Source organism: Podarcis vaucheri, assembly GCF_965113315.1.
Source record: "Podarcis vaucheri genome assembly, chromosome: 6".
Taxonomy (NCBI): Eukaryota; Metazoa; Chordata; class Lepidosauria; order Squamata; family Lacertidae; genus Podarcis; species Podarcis vaucheri.
The window spans coordinates 54,211,130-54,217,497 of NC_138764.1; the positions used below are offsets into that span (position 1 = coordinate 54,211,130).

Consider the following 6,368-nt stretch of genomic DNA (forward strand, 5'->3'; position numbering starts at 1 on the left):
TTAACAATCTTGTGCACTGAAACCCAGTATAGCTTTGATTGTTTCAGTTTAAAACATTACAGGCCAACAAAAACACAAGCAGGCCCTAAGTGAGCACCCTTTCCTGGGCACTGAAGTCACCAGGAAGGCAATTCCATGCCCCTCACTGAGCCAATCTGCCAATTCCTGGAGCAGCCGCAGTGGGCGAGCACCTTTCCGTAACCTATCAAATGCAGGTGAGCCTTGGCCATGCCTCCCTCAAGTCCCCCTGCTTGAAAATCCAGAACCATCTGTTTCAATTAAGTCATCCTGTGCACCTTCCTTCATCTGCTGGTCAGCCGATCTGTTGCTAAATTGTTCCTGACAAATACCGCCACTCCGAGAACTTCTCAGACTTCAGACCTGATAGGGTGAGACAAGTGGAGGAGCTGAGGAGAAGGAAAGGGTTGAATAGGAATGTGGGCATTCTCAGCGGGAATCTCCATCTGCAGCTGGCAATCCAACTTGCTAAGCAACCAGAATATTTTGAGTGGGGTTTGCATTGTTTGTTCTTGATGACTTTTTGGTCCCTCCGGGGTTGTTTGTTGTTGTTTCAGTTATTTATATGCCACTTTTCCAGATATAAATCCTACCAAGGGTGGCTTACAAGTAATATTCAGTTCTGTATTTTTAAATTGCAAGAATTAAAATCCTTTCCAAAAGGCGATTGTAGAGTGGTGGTGGGTGTTGAGAAGCTGCCTTTCCCTCTCTCCCCATTGGAATCCTTCTCACAGAGCAGTTGTTGGTAGATCACTCTGTTTTTTGTTTTTTTGGAAGATCTCTATACATTTGCAGAACCATCACACCCATCACAGTGGTTAGCTGACACAGTGTACAATGTCCTATGAATGACGAACAAGATTGCTAATTTCCTAAGTAACGTGGCATCTTGAAGTCTTTTCTTTGGAAGTGCCTGAAAGCTTCTTCAGAAACCTTGGCTGCTTACACTCCTTAAAACCCTAAAGTAATAATATCAAACAAGCAAATTAATAATAGTGAAAAGCCTATGTACGGACTTGCTAAAAATAGCATCTTCTGAAGCATAAATGCAAGCTACAGAAATATGGGTAGTATGGATCAGGTCACAGCAACACCTCTTGTTTATATAGCCAGGTGGGAGACTTTAATACAGCCACGATAAGTGAGGCAGGAATACGAGATGCATGTACTGCGTGATGCAACTCTGTGCTTCTAAGTCTTCATCTCAAAGCGGCTGAGATCTGGACCGCACCTCGTGTTATGCAAATGGATTGGCAAAAAGGCCAGCAACAAGACCTGCAGTGAGAGCTAAACAAGTCAACTGGCACCTTCTTTGTTTCTCTGTTTCTTTTATCTTTCCCAGTGATCTTTTATTTACATTTGGGCGTTAGCTGTGGATTCCTTTCAAGCCAGCGAACACTCTAGCACCAGGTGAATGTGTGCTTGAACAGTCACATTTGATCTGTTCTGCACAGCAAGGAAGGCAAAGAATTTTCTTTATAAAGGAAGAGAATAATCCCGTAAAATACATGGTTGGCTTGGGCATCGGGTGGTGGAAAGCAAGTGAGCGGGTGGTGCATTTGACACCTGTGGGGCAGCTGCTGGAGGGAGCAAACAGATATTTATCCTTCAGGAAACTGTTAAATTAAATAATTGTTGTAGGTGCAGATTTACGGCATGAGAAATGGAGGTGCACAGAGTCAGACCCAGTACCAGCAGTCAGCAAGGTTGAGCACTGGTTGAGGGCACCAGGGTAATGAAAGAGCCCTCTGGCCCCAGCCCAACCCAGCCACACTGCCATTCACTGCCATCCCTACCAGCTGCCTCAGTGCTTTTCAACAGTGGGGCCCATTTTGAATGGGAGCCAAGCAGCTTCCACCCACAGTGGCCACCCACCATTTTTAAGCTACCCAAAATGTAAACGATGTCATAGATCTATGGAGACTGCTGAGTGGCTCTACCACCACTGCCAAAGCAGCAGCAGCAGAGGAAATGTGGGGCAGCTGACACTATGGGCACCATAAGCAGAGCTGGGCTCAGCTCCATTTGGCGGGGTGAGGGCATTGTTTGCCCTGTGCCAAGATCTCCCTGAGGACTGGCCCTGGCCTTGCAGGGATTGTTATTTTCTTTTATGTGAAGAGACAGTAATGCCACTGATAAGATATATTTAGGATCATTTAATCTATTGAATTAAGACAGATTCAACTCTTTGTCCTGGCTCTAGCAGTAATATTCCCAATGTTGTGCTTATTTGTTTATTACTCACCCTTAAACCTAAGGCCCCAGGGTGGGTTACAGTATCAAAACACCATATTGAAAACAATTTAAAACAACTTACCAGCATAAATATAAAAATAGTATCCATTTACTCAAGAGTAGTTCCCACTAAAACCAGAGGATATTAAATTGCAATAGTATTATTTTTTAAAAATGCAAAGCACTGCTTGTGTTTTTAAAAGTGGGCAAAGATTAAGATAATTCCACCCCTCCAAAAGTATTTTGGGGGCACAAATGCATTTAAAAAAGGAATGATACCCATATGTTGGGATGCTGGAGGATGCAGATAGCACTTAGTGAAGGAAAAGACAAAACTGAGCCAAGAACTGAGCCTGCCTGAAAACTAGCCAGAACTGCAAGGTCCAGAAGTCTTGTGATTTTCAACCCAAATGTATGCCCATGGCAAGAAGTCCAAAGCCTGTTTTTAGGACTCACTTTATTCTCTCTGCTTTAACTGGTTACCCAGCCACTGTTATTGATCTGTTTTATAGGGGCTGCACCTCTATTTGTCTCCATACTGTTACATATTTTACAGGATTGCTTTCATTTCATTTTTTAGTTATTAGCCACCTCGGGCACTTCTGTGTGGGATGGCGGGATATAAATTTAGGTAACAGGCAAATAAATGATGTCAAAAATTAGGCACATGAAGCATTTATTTGGGGTTTTATATATATATAGGCGGAGCTCACCAGCTCTCAAGACCTAGAACCTTGCTGCCATGTTCATGCCTAGCCCTGTAATAGGGGAATAGGGGAAGTAATATAAAGAAGAAAGCTTTGGAGCCTAATAATAATAATAATAATAATAATAATAATAATAATTTATTATTTATGCCCCGCCCATCTGGCTGGGCTTCCCCAGCCACTCTGGGCGGCTTCCAAAAAAATATTAAAATACTGTAATACATCAAACATTAAAAGCTTCCCTATACAGGGCTGCCTGGTTTTCTAAACATCTGGTTTTCTAAAAGTCTGGTAGTTGTTGTTCTCTTTGACATCTGGTGGGAGGGCGTTCCACAGGGAGGGTGCCACTACTGAGAAGGCCCTATGCCTGGTTCCCTGTAACTTGGCTTCTTGCAGTGAGGGAACCGCCAGAAGGCCCTCGGTGCTGGACCTCAGTGTCCAGGTAGAACGATGGGGGTGGAGACGCTCCTTCAGATATACTGGACCGAGGCCGTTTAGGGCTTTAAAGGTCAGCACCAACACTTTGAATTGTGCTAGGAATTTTTGACTGGGAGCCAATGTAGGTCTTTCAAGACCGGTGTTATATGGTCTCGGCGGCCGCTCCCAGTCACCAGTCTAGCTGCCGCGTTCTGGATTAGTTGTAGTTTCTGGGTCACCTTCAAAGGTAGCCCCACCACTCTGAAGAGGCAGTCCGCAGGCAGATAGGGTCTACGTACCAGATGGAGCTGGTAAACAGCTGCCCTGGACACAGATTTGACCTGTGCCTCCATGGACAGCTGTGAGTCCAAAATGACTCCCAAAGAGAACTCTGCCCTCATAACAACCACAATTACCGGTAGATGCAACTCATCTGGAATTAGTGATTCGGGGCTTAGAGGGCAAACTCCCCTAAAGGCTCAAACCTCAGCACCTCTCTTCTTAGGAATTAAACACTGCACATTGCTGAGAAATAAATCCTCCCTGAGCACTGCATTCCCGAACACTGCAAACGTGGGGCGGGTGGGGAACAAACAGATAACTGAGGAGCTACAGCTGAGCTCACAGCAAAATCCCTTTCCTGCTTGGGTCATGTGGCTGGTGCAGATATGAGCCCAATAAGTCACAAATCACTGCTTCTAGAATTCTGGCGTTTGTGAAGAGCCATTGTGACATTCAGCCTGGAGGGAATGTTGCACGCTAAATTAATTTTTAATTTTTTAACATTATTTTTTGTTTCTGCACAAGGCTTTGTATAAGATTGGCCTCCAACCTCAAAACACACACACAGTCACACAGCTGATCCACATTCTGAGCCAATATTTTGACAAACTGGAGCAGTACCCAAACCGGAGCTACCCGATTGACCTGCTGCCACCCAGATTAGAATTTTATCCTAGCCCGTCCCTTTTCCCAGGATCCCATCAAAGCCATGAAATTGGCAGGATTAGAAGTTTGGCTTGTGATCTGGTGTCTTGCAGCAATGCCAGGTTTCAGTCCTCAGCCTCAAAGTGGGACTTGTGTGGTGCACTATGAGCCACGTGGAAGGAGCGCTGGGGGGGAGGGGAGGGGCTTTCTTTGGAGAGCAACACAGACCGGGTGACAGAACATCTCCTTGAGATTTTTTTTTATTATCATTATAATTATTTAGCAAGATTTATATACCACTTGATGATGATGATGATGATAAAACAGCTCCTCCTCGTGACCTATTTATTGAGCATTTATCCTGATTTTAATGGAGGTTAGATTGCACCTGGTCTTTGTTGTTTAACCTCCCTGCAAACAAAACCAATAATGAGCATCCATCCCAATTTGCTTGCAGAGTGTTGTGTGAACCCCACACATTTCCGTGCACTCCCTTGTTGCTTTCCTTGTTGCTTTCTTAAAGTGGATTCGTTGTGCCAGGGTTGTGCAAACCAAACAATGCCAGTGTGTGTGCTTCAGTCCCTCCCACAAAATGACGACAGTCTGGAAGGCGCCCAATCTCTAAGCAGCTTACATAATACTGGTATAAAATATTAGTACATACACATTATTATTATTCATTTTTAATATTACTTCCTTTATGTGTAAACTTACACCTTGCATGTGACTCAGACGCCGCACACAGCAGAGCTCAGGTTTTTAAGTGCTCTGGTGAAGCTGCAGCCACTGTGCCTCTTCCTCCATTCCTCTACTTGCCCTTGCACTTTGAGATAACAAGTGGACCAATGCAGAAGGGTGCAGCAGCTGCAGCTTCATTGGGGGCTCTTTCAGGCAGTCTTTTTTACTGAGCATTCATACGACACCTGCTCTTCATTGAGCTTCCATCCTGATTTATTTGCAGGAAAGTAATATATCTTCCAGTCAATCCACCATTAACCCACACTTTTTATTGCATTTTCCCCTCACTTTCTTAACTCCAAAAAGTCAGTTTTTAAAAATGTATTGTTCCTCCAGAACAACAGGTCTTTAATCCACTTTAATTGTGCAAACCTGAATTTCTGGTATGCAATCTAATCCCTCCTGCAAAATCGTGACAGTCTGGAGGTGACCTTGGCGCCCTGGAACATATAAACCATGCAAGATATATACCCTGGTTAAGAACCTGGCAACCTAGACTGTGGAATCTAGTTGGGAAGGGAAAGGTAGAAACATGGGATTAGGTGAAGATCCAAGCATCCAAACCAATGTTAGGTTGAGCTGAGCAATGCGAAGAAATGTCATGGCTGCACAGAGATCTTTTTGAGTGCCCATGAACCAGTGTGGACCTCCCAGCTCTCTATATGGTAGACAATCCTGGGGTACATTCCAAGTGAGGGAAGGCATATGCTGATGCTGTACAAAAACAAGAGTTGCCAGAGGACTGGCCTTTCCAGGGTGCTTCCAGATGGAGGGCTTCATGATGGAACTCACAAGCTGCATATCTGTGAGCTGTCCTGATTGCTGCTAGTCCAAACAAACCAGCAACATAATCATGGATGGGCTATTCTATGACTGTAGAGCTGAAGCCACAGCTGTAGCTCACAGGTTTTGCCTTGGAGGCACAACCCCCAGCTTGAGTACCCCAGGAAGCACCACTGGGTTTGTGAAGACCAGATCACTCTTTGACTGTGTGTGCAAGAGAGAAATATGCAAAATTCAGCTAAGCATGTGCAAGAAATGTCCCATTTTTGTTCTCCAATGAGCTCAAGGTGGTCTACATGGTTCTCTCCCCCTCCTCTTTTAATCCCCACAGCAGGTTAGAGGGGCAGGTTAGACTGAGAGGCAGTGACTGCCCCAAGGTCACCCAGTGACCCTCATGCCCAAGTGGGGATTTGAACCCTGGTCTCTCAGGTCATGGGCCAACACACAAACCATTACACCCCACTGGCTCTTGTTAAGGCACATGCAGAGGGATAAGCTTTTCAAACACATTTACACATATAAACCTATTCCATTGTTTGATAT

At 44.7% G+C, this 6,368-nt stretch overlaps 1 protein-coding gene and 1 long non-coding RNA gene across 4 annotated transcripts in view; one reads left to right on the plus strand and one right to left on the minus strand.

The window, feature by feature from the left end:
- LOC309534522 (phosphatidylinositol 3-kinase regulatory subunit gamma) overlaps positions 1-6,368 on the plus strand; it is a 246,006-nt gene that overhangs the window by 101,044 nt on the left and 138,594 nt on the right. The window lies entirely within an intron of this gene.
- Positions 5,182-6,368, minus strand: part of LOC309534571 — an 89,489-nt gene continuing 88,302 nt past the window's right edge. Inside the window, exon 4 of the long non-coding RNA XR_014220784.1 lies at positions 5,182-5,857. This is a non-coding gene — a long non-coding RNA (uncharacterized lncRNA). The remainder of the gene's footprint in view (positions 5,858-6,368) is intronic.